At 37.7% G+C, this 16,185-nt stretch overlaps 2 non-coding genes across 2 annotated transcripts; both read left to right on the top strand.

The window, feature by feature from the left end:
• The first annotated feature begins 8,262 nt into the window (after positions 1–8,262).
• LOC127089004 (small nucleolar RNA R71) lies at positions 8,263–8,369 on the top strand. Its single transcript, XR_007790786.1, has one exon. It is a non-coding gene; the product is annotated as a small nucleolar RNA R71 (small nucleolar RNA).
• Positions 8,370–15,091: 6,722 nt separating this feature from the next.
• Positions 15,092–15,198, top strand: LOC127089002 (small nucleolar RNA R71). Its single transcript, XR_007790784.1, has one exon. It is a non-coding gene; the product is annotated as a small nucleolar RNA R71 (small nucleolar RNA).
• The last annotated feature ends 987 nt before the right edge of the window (positions 15,199–16,185 follow it).

Raw genomic sequence — 16,185 nt, 5'->3', positions numbered from 1 at the left:
TGATCGTTGACGTACTTCTAAGTCGTCAAACCTGCTGAGCAACTCAGTGAACCGCTGGTCGGTTATGGCATTTCTCGCTTCCTGTTGTTGTTGCATCTGGCGCATCATTTGCATCACTTCGAGATTCTGCGCTTGCATACCATCAATATCATCCATGATGTCGTCGTTGGTTGCTGGCCTTCTTCGTCGACGACGTCGTGAGGATGGACCAGCTGCGTTATCGAAAGGGTTGAGCGGGACTGATTGTTGTGCAGGAACTTGATCACCTTGCTCCATTTCTTCAAACTCGTCTGGAGGCGGGTTTGCGTGTGTAGGCTCTGTAGCTTCGGGAGCATTAAGGTCGTAGATGAAGCGGTTGGGGTTGGTGACATCTGTGAGGGCAATGTTGGGTAAAACAACGCTCGGGACTTCGTGGTTATTCATCATAAGATAATACCTTTCGCCTACCCTGTTTTTGATTAGGCAGCTGGAGCGACAGTAACTTATATCCATAAATAGGGGTGGGAGAGCTTGTAAATTTTGAAGTCGGTCCCCTAGATTCAAACCAAGTGCTATGGAGGTTATTAATCCTCCAATCACGAAAGGTTGGCGGCCTCTAGCACATAGGGTGCAGATATGATGAAATAAGAAAGAAGCAGTGTTTACCTTTGTATCCATTTCAAAGACGCAGTGGAGGAAGAATAATTCCTTGGCGTTGACTTTGCTGTTGTTCGGTCTTCCAAAAACTGTGTTTTGCAGGATGCGGATAAAATACCGGATGGTTGGGTTATGTATATGGGAAGCAAGTAGTGCATCCCAATTATCGGTTTCCACACCGGATATTTTCCTAAAGAGGTCGAAGGCGTTTATTTGCCACTGGGAGTTCGGAGGGATTCTTGGGTGGACGCGGTCTCCTACAGGGAACTGCAGCATGGCACTCAGCTGATCCTGGGATAGTGAGTATTCGGTGTTGAACATGCGGAAGGTTGCGGTGCCGGTTAAGTACTCGTCTTCACCGGTAGGAGTGTTGTACGAATAAGAACTTAAAAATTCTAAGGTGAGAGATGGGTAGGTAGGTTGATTGTGTGTGCATAGAAAGGTTAAATCAACAAGGCGGAGCATCCATTGTATACCTTGAAGTAATCCTAATTCTTGTAAACAAGTTGAATCAGGATACCTGGTGGATACGACACCTCGCTGTTGGAACCGCTCGAACTGCTCCCTTTGATAATTATCATCTTCGGATCGGAAAATGATATTTCTGAATTCTTGGTTTCCCGCCATACTGATAAGTGGGTTGAAAGAAGTAAAAGGAAAGAAAATGAAATGTATTTTATAGAATGGTTTGTGGTGTATGAAGAAAGGTATGGTGGGTATTTATAGGAAAAAATTTGGAAGTTGGAAAGGGAGTGGGTGAAAAATAAATAAATGTGGGTAAATGTGAGTAAATGGGTGAATGAATGGGGAAGGTAAAAAGTGGGGTGGTGTAACGGTCGTGTCTCCAACGGTTACTAACGTTCACCTAGTCTGAAGGTGTCACGCTCGTGACAGAGGTGTTACGGGCGTCACAGGCACTTGGTGTGACGACCGTGATGGCGTGTGTGACGCTCGTCACACAGTAAGTTTGCAACGGTCACTGTTTGCGTTCTTCATAATTTCTTTTTTTACTATTATATTTTATTTTTTGTTATTTTGTTTTGCTTCTGTTTATTTTATTTTGCTATTGTGATACTTTTAAATTTCCTTGCATGCTATTCTACTACCATAATATGTGTATTTCTTTAACAGGCATAGTAATTATTAGCATATAGTGGATATCATTATTTGTAATTATAGAAATTGCATAGATCAAAATAAAATAAACCAATAATGCAATAGCTTCATAAAATAATCATAATGTAACATTGGAAGACCAAAAGCAAACATGCGAAAGAAAAACAAATACTAATATTAAAAATAATGTGAAACAAAATTAATAAATAGCCTAAACTAAAACTAAGTAACTAAGAAAAACAACTTCTAGCCACTTGCATGATCTCTGGCTGGAGGAGCAAAGGAGTTAACACGGTTTAGCAACTCGTGGAATTGATTTGTCATACTGCTCATGTATCCCAGAAATTCTTGTCCCATGTTAGCTAACTTTTCTCTGAGGGCGTCTTGTTCTGACATCAAGGCTTAAATGATGGTGTTATAATTGTCTCCGGGCATATGATGTCTAGGATCGGGTATTGCCGACTTTTCGGTCGGGATGGGTTGAGGAGGAGGGTCAATATCATAATAACCAGATGGTGTCTGAGGGTCAGACTCAGCATAAGGAATCTTGTCGTCACAAATCTCATAGTCCTGGATGGATTCAGTAGATCTAGCAGGAGAGGGTATTCCGTTCAGATTGTAGAGCCAATTATTGCGGTTATGAACACTAGTCCTCGGACTAGGCAAGGTGAATAGGCAAAGAACTTGGTTGTTAATTATAAGCTCAAACTCTTCAGGCCCGAGGTTTACTATAAACATAATGTTGAAGAGGAAGGGTATACTCATAGTCGCAATGCTATAGAAAGGGCTTAGGTCAAGCATAGGTTGACGTAATCCGATAGCATTACCAATCATGGTTATCAATCCGCCTATTTGAATTGGTGCTCGTTCATCTTGGATAAGGCGGTCAAAGTTCGCCAACATAAAAGTGGCACCATTCATAGGACGGTTCTGGGAAGCACAAAACATGATGAAGAGTTCATCACGTGATACTGTAGTAATATTTGACTTCTTCCCAAAAATGGTGTGGGCCAGGATCTTATGGAAATAACGAAAGGTCGGGTTATGTATGTTTCCAGAGAGAAACTCATGTTCCTCGGGGTCGTCATTTTCAGTCAAGCTTCCCCAAAAATGTTCAAGTTCTCTATATTCAAAAAGGTCTTCTTGGCTCACTGTGAATGTATCAAAAGAGGTAGGGAAACCTAAAAGGTTGGTAAAATCTTGAATGTTAAATTGATACTCCATGTTGAACATTCTGAACTGAATGAAACCTCTGCTTATTCCTTTTCCATGGTTGGGTAGATAGATCAGGGAGCTAAGGAATTCTAGCGTTAGTCTCCGGTAAGTGACGAATTATCTTCGGATAGGAGTGGTTTCCCACCCTATTTGACTCAGCAAATACAGGACACTCTCTCTTAGTCCAAGGGCAGTCATTGCCCAATCATCAGCATACAAACTAGGTAGCATCTCTCTCTCTGTTAGTTCCTCAAACTTTTGTTTTTGAGCTCTCCCTCTGAATTTGATACCCATACGATCAATTTGTCCCATCAGGTTAGTGTTAGCTAGAGAAAAGAAAAACAAGAGTTTTAGTCAGGATTTGGCCAAATGTCGAAAGAAGAAAAGAAGAAAATTTTTATAAGTTAAAATAAATTAAGAATGAATACTAAATAAAATTTAAAAGAATAATTAAAGAAGAAATAAAAATAAAAATATTTGTGGATTGTCTCTCACGAAGCGCTTTGTTTAATGTCGCAAGCTCAACATAAAAACTATCAAATATAATCTATAAATTCTGGAGGCATTACGTCTAAGTGCAGGACTTGCGAATCTTCATTGTTCTCTGCATAGTGATAATATTTTAGACGCTGCCCGTTTACGATAAATGGTTCCATAGATTTGCCTTTAATTTCCACAGCTCCGCTAGGGAAAACATTAGTAACTTGGAAAGGGCCTGACCATCTAGATCGTAGTTTTCCCGGGAATAACTTAAGCCTAGAGTTGAACAAAAGGACTATATCGCCTTGTTTGAAGATTTTTTTGGATATACGTTTGTCATGCCATTTTTTCGTTCTTTCTTTGTAGATTCTGGCATTTTCGTAAGCGTCTTGTCGAAATTCCTCTAATTCGTTTATGTCAAGCATTCGCTTTTCACCAGCGGACTTATAGTTTAAATTTAGATTTTTAATAGCCCAGTAGGCCTTATGTTCTAATTCTACCGGGAGGTGGCAAGATTTTCCATAAATAAGCTTAAATGGGGTTGTCCCTATGGGAGTTTTGTAAGCGGTTCGATATGCGCATAAAGCTTCCGGTAGTTTCGATGACCAGTCTTTCCTTGAGGTGGCGACTGTTTTTTCCAATATTTGTTTGATTTCTCTATTAGACACCTCCACTTGTCCACTGGTTTGAGGATGGTAAGGTGTCGCTACTCTATGTCTTACACCATACTTAAACGGTAGTTTTTCGAGTATCTTAGATATGAAATGCGATCCACCATCACTGAATACTATTCTTGGGACACCAAATCTCGAAAATATTATATTCTTAAAGAGTCTAGTTACTACTCGTGTGTCGTTTGTTGGAGAAGCTATAGCTTCAATCCATTTTGATACGTAGTCAACCGCTACGAGTATGTACTTGTTACCGAAAGAAGGTGGAAAAGGTCCCATGAAATCTATTCCCCACACGTCGAAAATCTCTACTTCCAAAATGCCCTTTTGTGGCATCTCGTCACGTCTAGATATGTTTCCTGTGCGTTGACATCTATCACATTTCTTGATAGCCGCATGCACATCCTTCCATATGTTTGGCCAATAAAGACCGGCTTGTAGGATTTTGGAGCAGGTCTTGGATGTACTTGCATGTCCACCATAAGGAGCGGAGTGACAGTGTTGGATTATATTTTCTATCTCTTCTTCAGGTATACACCGACGGAAAATACCATCGGGGCCTCTTTTGAAAAGTAAAGGGTCATCCCAGTAATAATGTTTTATGTCATGGAAGAATCGTTTCTTTTGTTGGTAAGATAAATTAGGTGGAACTATTCCGGCAGCTAAATAATTGACGAAGTCAGCGTACCATGGTGTAACACATATAGCTAAGGTGGTCTCTACCTGTTTATCAGCTTTATTTTCTTCCAAAGTAGCTATAAGTTTATCGTACGAGAAATCATCGTTGATCGAAGTTCTTTCCGATTCCAGGTTTTCGAGTCTAGAGAGGTGATCTGCTACTACGTTTTCAGTTCCTTTCTTATCTTTGATTTCCAGATCGAATTCTTGTAGCAACAAGATCCACCTTAGGAGTCTAGGTTTAGCATCCTTTTTTGTTAAGAGGTACTTAATGGCGGCGTGGTCAGTGTAAACGATTATTTTAGCTCCGACCAAGTAAGAACGAAATTTATCTAGTGCAAACACTACTGCTAGAAGTTCTTTCTCGGTTGTGGCGTAATTCATTTGTGCTTCATCTAGAGTTCTACTTGCGTAATATATGACGTGAAGCTTTTTATCCTTTCGTTGTCCTAAAACAGCGCCCACGGCGTAATCACTTACGTCACACATTATTTCGAATGGTTCATTCCAATCCGGGGTCTGCATTATGGATGCGGAGATCAATGCTTGTTTAAGCGTTTGAAATGCTTCTAAACATTTATTGTCAAAGATGAATTCAGCATCTTTCATTAATAATCCGGTCAAAGGTTTAGTTATTTTAGAGAAATCTTTAATGAATCGTCGGTAAAAACCGGCGTGTCCTAAGAAGCTTTGTACTTCTCTCACAGTTTTCGGAGGTTGAAGGTTTTCGATTACTTCTATTTTGGCTTTCTCTACTTCAATTCCTCTATTTGATATGATGTGTCCTAAAACAATTCCTTCTTGTACCATAAAGTGACATTTTTCCCAATTAAGTACTAGGTTTACTTTTACACATCGCTCTAGAACTCTTTCTAGGTTTTCAAGACATTCTTCAAAGCTTTGTCCGCATACGGAAAAATCATCCATAAATACTTCCATGATATTTTCGAGAAAATCGACGAATATTGCCATCATGCACCTTTGGAAGGTTGCGGGAGCATTGCACAAGCCAAACGGCATTCGTCGATAAGCGAAGGTACCAAAAGGACATGTGAATGTTGTCTTTTCTTGGTCATCAGGATGAATTGGTATTTGAAAGAAGCCTGAGTAACCATCTAGATAGCAGAAATGAGAATGTTTTGCTAATCGTTCTAACATCTGGTCTATGAATGGTAAAGGGAAATGATCTTTTCGGGTTGCTTTGTTTAGTTTCCTATAGTCAATGCACATTCTCCATCCCGATTCGATTCATTTGGTTATAGTTTCTCCTTTTTCATTTTCAATAACTGTTATACCTCCTTTCTTTGGTACTACGTGTACAGGACTAACCCATTTGCTATCAGATATAGGATATATGATACCTGCCTCTAATAACTTTGTTACTTCCTTCTTCACTACCTCACTCAGGATCGGGTTTAGTCTCCTCTGATGTTCCCTAGAGGTTTTACAGTCTTCTTCTAGCATGATGTGGTGCATACAAATAGAAGGACTTATTCCTTTAAGATCGGTGATGTTGTATCCTAGTGCGGTTGGATATTTTCTTAAGATATGTAGGAGTTTTTCGGTTTCGAGTTTTCCTAGGTCTGCATTAACTATCACTGGTCGTTCAAGTTCTAAGTCTAGGAATTCATATCTCAGATTTTTGGGAAGTGTTTTCAGGTCGAGGGTTGGTTTCTTAAGGCATTGCGTAGGGTCCGGTGTTATTGCTAAACATTGGTTAAGTTTGTCTCCTACACGATAGTCAGACAATTTGTCATTCTCTAACTCTGTTTCTTTTATGCATTCATCGATGATATCCATGAAGTAACATGTGTCTTCTATTGCAGGTGCTTCCAAAAATTTGGAAAGAATGAACTCAATTTTCTCTTCTCCTACTTCGAAAGTGAGTCGTCCTCGTTTTACGTCTATGATCGCACCGGCAGTTGCTAAGAATGGTCTTCCCAATATAATGGGTGTAACTTCATCTTCTCTAATGTCCATAATTATAAAATCGGTTGGAATGTAGACTTGTCCTATGCGCACGAGAACGTTTTCAAGAATTTCTACAGGATATCTAACAGAACGATCTGCTAGTTGCACAGACATTTTAGTTGGTCTTAATTCTCCCATTTCCAGTTTCTTGCATATGGATAAAGGCATAACACTGATACCGGCTCCTAAATCGCATAAGGCTTTATCTATGACAAATTTTCCTATGTGACATGGTATAGAGAAACTACCAGGATCCTTAAGTTTTGGAGGCATATTCTGGATTATGGCGCTACATTCAGCAGTGAGTGTAACGGTTTCGCTATCTTCAAGTTTCCTTTTATTAGAAAGAATTTCTTTTAAGAACTTAGCATATGAGGGCATCTGCGTAATAGCTTCTGTAAACGGAATTGTGACGTTTAATTATTTCAGTAGGTCAACAAATTTTTTAAATTGGCCCGCATCTTTGGTTTTAATAAGCCTTTGAGGGTAAGGGATAGGTGGTTTATATGATGGTGGAGGTACATAAGGTTCTTTCTTTTCTACGGTTTCCTTATTACTCTCTTCCTTTTCCTTAGGTTTACTTTCTTCCTCAGTTGACTTTTTAGAGTTTTGGTTTTCCATCCTTGGATCAGACGGTCCTTCTACTTCCATTCCACTTCTTAATATGATTGCATGAGCGTGGCTTTTCGGGTTAGGTTGGGGCTGTCCAGGAAATGTACCAGTTGGGGCTGCAGTAGGCGCTTGTTGTTGAGCTACTTGTGAGATTTGTGTTTCCAGCATTTTGTTATGGGTAGCCAGGGCATCAACTTTACTTGCTAGTTGTTTAATTTATTCGCTAGTGTGTACATTCTGGTTTAAGAAGTCCTTATTGGTTTGCTGTTGAGAAACTATGAAGTTCTCCATCATGATTTCCAAGTTGGATTTCCTAGGAACGTTATTGTTAGGTGTAGATGGGATCGGCTTTTGATATCCCGGAGGTATAGCTGGGGCTTGATTGGGAGCTTGTCCTGGTGCGTATAAAGCATTATTACTCTTATATGAAAAATTATGATGGTTCTTCCAGTTAGAGTTATAAGTATGCGAGTAGGGATTTCCTTGAGCATAATTCACTTGTTCTGCTTGGATTCCTGTTAGGAGTTGACAGTCTACAGGAGTGTGACCTTGGATTCCACAGACTTCGCAATTTTGAGTTGCGGCAACCACGGTGGTTGGAGGTGATACATTTAAACTTTCAATTTTCTGGGCCAGAGCATCCACTTTTGCATTAACATGATCAAGGCTACTTATCTCGTACATGCCACTTTTCGTTTGAGGTTTCTCTACCATTGTTTGATTGCTTCCCCACTGATAATGATTTTGGGCCATGCTTTCGATAAGTTGATAAGCATCGGCATAAGGTTTATCCATAAGCGCACCACCTGCGGCAGCGTCTATTGTTAACCTTGTGTTGTACAAGAGACCATTATAGAATGTATGAATTACTAACCAGTCCTCTAAACCATGGTGTGGACAAAGTCTCATCATGTCTTTGTATCTTTCCCATGCTTCGAAAAGAGACTTGTTATCTTTCTGTTTAAATCCATTTATCTGGGCTCTCAACATAGCTGTTTTGCTTGGAGGAAAATATCGGGCAAGAAAGACTTTCTTCAACTCGTTCCATGTGGTGATTGAGTTGGAAGGAAGAGACTGAAGCCATCTTCTAGCTTTATCTCTTAACGAGAAAGGAAAGAGACGAAGTCGAATTGCCTCTGAAGTGACACCATTAGCTTTAACAGTATCAGCGTATTGGACAAATACGGATAAATGAAGGTTTGGATCCTCGGTAGGATTTCCAGAGAATTGATTATGTTGCACTGCTTGTAGCAGCGAAGGTTTAAGTTTGAAGTTGTTTGCTTCGATTGCGGGTGGAGCAATACTCGAATGCGACTCATCTTGCGATGGAGCGGCGTAATCTCGAAGAGCACGGGCTGGTTCTGCCATCTCGGGTATCGGCGAAGGAAGAAGATTTTTGAGGTCGGGCACTTTGATAGGAGGGAGATTGTTTGCAGCACGATATTCCCGAATTCGTCGTAAGACTCGGAGATATAGTTCAACGTCGTTGATTCGTAAGTAAAACGGCTCACCTTGTGAGCGAGTGTGTGGCATACAAATCAACGAAAGCAAAAAAGAAAAAGAAAAATTGCCTTAGTCTTTACAGCGTAACAGAAGAGTTACGATATCGACTAAATAAAAGTCCCCGGCAACGGCGCCAAAAACTTGATCGCGACTTTATGAGTCGATTTGGGGTACTAACTGCAAGTGCACAGTTCTATCGCGTAGTTTTAAAAGATATTGATCCCACAGGGACTTATGAATCGATATACCGTTTTCTAAGGTTACTTCGTAAAGCTAAGGCGGATGATACTTTGATTGTTTGGGGGAAAAGTAAAACTAAAATTAGATCTAAATTAAATATCAATTAAGCGGATATCGGTATGTAGTTCGTCGTAATTAGGGAATCAAATCTTCGTTGGTTTCTTGGTTTTAAAATAAATCTTTTCAGTAGACACTATTGATTAAAAGCCTTTTCTCAAACTCTCGCTCTGTTGAATAGACCATGACTTTATATTAACGTAGCTGTCACTTATTAGTTAAGTCCAAAATCACTTTTTGAAAACAACAGAATCTATAGAAACATTTTTTAAGAAAACACTAACCGTTTAAACACCCTCGTCTCAAACTCTCGCTATATTGACTTAGATTATATAATTAAACTTAAATGCTTAACTCTCGTCCTCACATTTAACCTTTAAAAATACTTTTTGAAAAAGATTAGAATTTAATTAACTCTAAAAATTGCTTTCGCCCTGATTTAGAATTAATGTCCAATTTACACTGTCCAGTTAAAAACTCAAACTTTCGTTCTATTGATTTTAACTTCTTTATGTCTTTTACTCTCGTACAAAAACTTTGGGATTAACCCTGTAAATTGAGACCATAAAAAGAGTGACTTTATTTTTAAATGAAATTAAACCAACTTAGTTTTGATTCCTTCATTCCGCTTACTTTACATACCGATATCTAAAATACTTAGCCGGACATGCTAAACGGGTCTAAACAATCATCATGCTTAAATAAAACCATCTCAGGCAAACAGTATAAATAAACAGCAATGCAGAGCATATATAAATTAAAACAATAAATTAAAGAACCTGAATAATTAATAGCAATCTTGAACACTCCACCACAGACCGGTTGAATTTGTTCTTGAACTCTTCAATCGGACAGGAAAATAAAAGCGAAGGAATAAAATACTATGATCTAACGTAAGGTTAGATCCAGTAAAAGATACACAATAGTTTCCGGTGTAGAAACTATTGTGTGAAAAATTAATTAAGTGCTTGAAAGATTGACTGGAAAAGAAAGAAATAAAAATTGCTAATAAAATAGAAAGCTGTAGAAAAGTAATGCTGTAAAATATGCTTGCACGGCGGAAAGAGACGGGGGCTTCAGGGTTGGATAAAAGCAACTATTTATATTAATCCACTTTTGTAACGGTTTCCAAAAATGCCTTCCGTAAGTAGTCTTCACGTTCCAAGAGTCAAGCGGAAGAATAGGCCTCAACGTGCCTCTGTTGCGCGTTAAAAGCCAAAAATATAAGAGAGGGGTGTGACGTTCGTCACACCATGTGTTACGCTCGTAACACAAGGTAGCAGGGCGTGACGCTCGTCACACCTTGTGTGGCGGTCGTCACAGCTTCAGCGCTTCTGGCTTGTGATTGTGGGTTGGGCTTTAGTGGAATTTGCTTCTCATTATCTTTTTGCACCCCCTTTTCTTCCTTTTTCACTTATGCTTCAAATAAGTTACCTGAGACAAATAGAAGGAAAAATACCAAGTAATATCGAATAAAATGAAATAAATCGAAACAAATAATAATATAATTTAATTAAATCGAGTCCAAAAATGTGATATTATTTCATGTTATCAGTAGACCGATATCGAGATCCTTTGAAACTACTTTATTTAGTAAATCAAAGTTGATATGGACTAAGCGTTTATGCCATAACCAAGAGTTTTCACTCATGGTTACTAAATATTTAGTAGTTGTCAATGATACATTATTCAAGTTAAGCAAATGGATATTATTTACCCTCAAGCCCTTAAACGAGTAATATTTTTATTCATTATGTTCAATCATGCAACAACTATTTGTAAAAGTTATTTTATACCCTTTGTCGCATAATTGACTAATGCTAAGTATATTATATTTAAGACCTTCAACGAGTATTACATCAGAGATAGTAGTTGAAAATGGATTACCTACACTACCTTTACAAAGTATATCACCCTTATTGTTGTCTTTGTAGGTTACATAGCCCTTCTTCTTTGGTGTGAAGTTAATGAATAGGGATATGTCACACGTCATATTCCTTGAACATCCAATATCAAGAAACCATATTCTCTCCATGGAGCCAAGACATTCAATCTACAAGATCAAACAAGAGTGATAGGTACCCAATTTTCACTGGGTCCTTGAGAGTGAGTGGAAACATTTTTGCACCTAGGAAACCATTGAAATACAACTTTAGGAACCAAACATCTCCTAAATTTTCATTTTTCAATGGTATGACCTTTCTTGCAACAATAGTGACAAGTCAAGGGATGATGATAATGACTTTCGCTATTTGATTTTGTTACAACAAAATTATACTTTTTATATGGTACATTTAAAGATCTTTTAAATTTTGTTGGATTAATATCGAAGGTAAATTTTGATTCTAAAGTCTTATTCAATTTGGCTTTTAGAGTAATAACCTCTTTTTGCCAAATGTGGCAAGTTACACAACCAAACCAAGAAGACTTCTCAACCTCAACGTTTACTTTTGGAACATCTAACATAGTTTGCTTAAGAGCTTACATTTGTTTTTCAGTTTCCAAAACTTTGGCTTATAAGTATGAACATATTATTTATTTGAAGCCAACCTTTTAAAAGCTTCTACGACTTCATTGTGTAGATTTTCAAAAGCAATTTGTAACTCAGAATAAGACATTTTATCAATAGGTTCATATTTAGAATGACTTACATTCTTCTTCTTATGATGATGGGCCATGAGGCAAACAAGAATTGTTTCATCACTTTCACTTGAGCTACCTTCACTAGAGGATTCACTATCACTTTCCCAAGCGATGTATGCTCTTCTAGGCTTGTTAGACTTCTTGTGTTGACCTTTTCCTTTATCCTTCTTAAGAAATGGACAATTCAGCTTATAACGACTGCCTTTTCCATAATTATAGCACGAAACTTTAGATTTTTATTTCTTTTTCTCATCTTGCCTTGAGGTATTTGATTATCTTCTATAGTTTATGAGATTATTATCGAAATGCTTCAACTCATTTCTCTTAATGTACTTACGATACCTTTTAACAAACAACCTCATTTCTTCATCATTCGAACACTCATCATCACTAGTTTCACTATCATCTTGCTCTTTAGTATATGACTTATAACTATAAGCCACTAGAGTAATTGACTTATTGTATAACTCATTTTCCTTGTTCTTTTCATTCTTAGTCATCTTCTCATGCTTCTCTAAGAAAATGAGCTCTTGCTCATGTTCTTCAAGCTTACCAAACAAAGTAGTAGTATCTAATGTCAAGAGGTTGTTGGCTTCCTTGATCGCGGTGACCTTAGGTTGTCATTCCCTATTAAGATATCTTAAAATTTTGTTAGTAGTAATTTCATTGTAAATTAGCTTACCAAGTGCATTCAATCAGTTTACAAGATGAGTGAGTCACGTTTGCATATCTGCAATGGTTTCATAATTCTTCATATGAAAGAGTTCAAACTCTTGGTTCAAAGTATTGATCTTAGCTTATTTGAATTCATTTGTGCCCTCGTGGGCAACTTGCGATGAGTCCCACATAGTTTTAATGGTTGTGCAATGAGAAATATGGTAATATTCATCAACTCCTAAAGCTAATATGATAATATTCCTTGCTTTCCAATCACATAACCATTTTTACTCATCATCCGCATTCCACTGTGCCTCCGGTTTAGGTATAACAACACCATCCACATTGGTCATAGTAATTTTAAATGGACCATTTTTGATGGTGTTCCATAAATTTATATCAATAGAATTGATATGGACATACATATAATCCTTCGAACAACCATAGTTTTTGCCATTGAAAATAGACGCTTTATTATACGCCCATTTAGGTTCGGAAGTCATAATCTAATAAGGGATTTTTAAGCACAAGATAAACCGGTGCTCGTGATACCACTTCTTAGACGAAGGCAACGATCTAGAGGGGGGTGAATAGATTACAAATAAAATTTTCTTCGATTTAAAATTTGTTTTAAAATTTTATTTATTATGGAAAGCGAAAGTAATTCCAGATCGACACTCGTATATCCTGAACTGTTACCGGAAGAATCAAATATGCGTATAAACTGTAATAAAACGTATATCAATGATGAGAAAACAAATCAATATGTTTTTCCAAAATAATGTTTGAACAAGTAACACTTTATAATCAATTTCTAATGATATAAGAAACAAAAGTTGACTAAGACAATTTATCAAACACTTGGTGTGCAATAAACACCAAGTTGATTTTCCTTTGTGTTGATAATATGAAAAACCAATTGCAATTGTTTAGATTACAATTATCTTACAAAACAGTTTGAAATACTTCAAGTGTGTGTGTGTGTGTGTGTGTGTGTGTGTGTGTGTGTGTGTGTGTGTGTGTAAGAAGGACATAATAGAAAAAACATTTTTTAGTAAAATTGTAAGTTTGGAAAAATTAAAACAGTATGTGTTGACCTCAAGTATGTATGAGTCGACCCATAGAAATATTTCAGAATCTATGTGTATACCCATGATGCATAAGAGTCGACCCCAAGAAGGCAAAGTCATTTGGCTTGCCAAAATTTATGTTGGTGTCCACCCAACTGTGTTATGTGTTGACCTAAGAGCCTTGTGTATCGACGCATAGAAGGCACCGACTTTAATTTTAAAAAGCCTTCAGTATGTGTCGACCTCAAAAGTGCAGGAGTCGACCTCAATATATTATGTGTTGGTCTAATAGACTTATGTGTTGACACATAGAAGGCATAAACTTTGATTTTGAAAGGCCTTTAGTATGTGTCGACCTCAAGAGTGCAGGAGTCGATCCATAACCTTCTTTCCACATAAAACATAATTTTGACATATAAAAACCTATTTAACCCGATTTCAAGTGTCCTAAGATGAAAATGCATATCTAGACATAGAGAATAAAATCCAATGTACACAAGTACTAAACGTCCTAGTTTTGAAATTATTCAAAATATTTTCTAAAAGGATAGTGCACTCACATATTTCAATTATCTTTTCTCTTTAGAACAATTACGCATTATATCATTTTATCATATAATACCTAACTATTAGTTTCTTTGTAATCAGTATGTGGAAATAGCCTTACCTTAGACATTTTTCCTCCCAGACGTATTTAAAGACCACCAGAGCAAGATTCTATCTTTATCATGATTCCACATATTGATTTGAGTCCACATGCAAAAAATTTGCTCTCTTTACTCCTCATCCTCCGATCGTTTCGTTTTCGATCATTTATGTATACATATTTAAAAATACAATATTACAATACGCTAAAAATACCAATTTCAAAATTACGTAAAAGAAAATTACTCCAAGAAAGAATTCAAACTTTATGAAAATATCACTTACGTTCATCCGGTTGTTTTGGCATTGATCGGCGCAAATCGAAATTGCGATGATGAAAAAACGAATAAAACAACAATTATAATCGAACTGAGAAGACAATATTTTAAACAAGTTAAAATAATGCTAAAAATGAAATGAATATAAGAATTTCACTAAATGATTAGTAGAAATAACATACTGAAATTAGAGTTATAGGTATGCGAGTAGGGATTTCCTTGAGCATAATTCACTTGTTCTGCTTGGATTCCTGTTAGGAGTTGACAGTCTACAGGAGTGTGACCTTGGATTCCACAGACTTCGCAATTTTGAGTTGCGGAAACCACGGTGGTTGGAGGTGATACATTTAAACTTTCAATTTTCTGGGCCAGAGCATCCACTTTTGCATTAATATGATCAAGGCTACTTATCTCGTACATGCCACTTTTCGTTTGAGGTTTCTCTACCATTGTTTGATTGCTTCCCCACTGATAATGATTTTGGGCCATGCTTTCGATAAGTTGATAAGCATCGGCATAAGGTTTATCCATAAGCGCACCACCTGTGGCGGCGTCTATTGTTAACCTTGTGTTGTACAAGAGACCATTATAGAAGGTATGAATTACTAACCAGTCCTCTAAACCATGGTGTGGACAAAGTCTCATCATGTCTTTGTATCTTTCCCATGCTTCGAAAAGAGACTTGTTATCTTTCTGTTTAAATCCATTTATCTGGGCTCTCAACATAGCTGTTTTGCTTGGAGGAAAATATCGGGCAAGAAAGACTTTCTTCAACTCGTTCCATGTGGTGACTGAGTTGGAAGGAAGAGACTGAAGCCATCTTCTAGCTTTATCTCTTAACGAGAAAGGAAAGAGACGAAGTCGAATTGCCTCTGAAGTGACACCATTCGCTTTAACAGTATCAGCGTATTGGACAAATACGGATAAATGAAGGTTTGGATCCTCGGTAGGATTTCCAGAGAATTGATTATGTTGCACTACTTGTAGCAGCGAAGGTTTAAGTTCGAAGTTGTTTGCTTCGATTGCGGGTGGAGCAATACTCGAATGCGACTCATCTTGCGATGGAGCGGCGTAATCTCGAAGAGCACGGGCTGGTTCTGCCATCTCGGGTATCGGCGAAGGAAGAAGATTTTTGAGGTCAGGCACTTTGATAGGAGGGAGATTGTTTGCAGCACGATATTCCCGAATTCGTCGTAAGACTCGGAGATATAGTTCAACGTCGTTGATTCGTAAGTAAAATGGCTCACCTTATGAGCGAGTGTGTGGCATACAAATCAACGAAAGCAAAAAAAGAAAAGAAAAATTGCCTTAGTCTTTACAGCGTAACAGAAGAGTTACGATATCGACTAAATAAAAGTCCCCGGCAACGGCGCCAAAAACTTGATCGCGACTTTATGAGTCGATTTGGGGTACTAACTGCAAGTGCACAGTTCTATCGCGTAGTTTTAAAAGATATCGATCCCACAGGGACTTATGAATCGATATACCGTTTTCTAAGGTTACTTCGTAAAGCTAAGGCGGATGATACTTTGATTGTTTGGGGGAAAAGTAAAACTAAAATTAGATCTAAATTAAATATCAATTAAGCGGATATCGGTATGTAGTTCGTCGTAATTAGGGAATCAAATCTTCGTTGGTTTCTTGGTTTTAAAATAAATCTTTTCAGTAGACACTATTGATTAAAAGCCTTTTCTCAAACTCTCGCTCTGTTGA

The sequence above is a fragment of the Lathyrus oleraceus genome, chromosome 5, assembly GCF_024323335.1.
Source record: "Lathyrus oleraceus cultivar Zhongwan6 chromosome 5, CAAS_Psat_ZW6_1.0, whole genome shotgun sequence".
Lineage (NCBI taxonomy): Eukaryota > Viridiplantae > Streptophyta > Magnoliopsida > Fabales > Fabaceae > Lathyrus > Lathyrus oleraceus.
The sequence above is the reverse complement of the archived record's forward strand: the minus strand, read 5'-3'. Positions and strand labels throughout refer to the sequence as shown.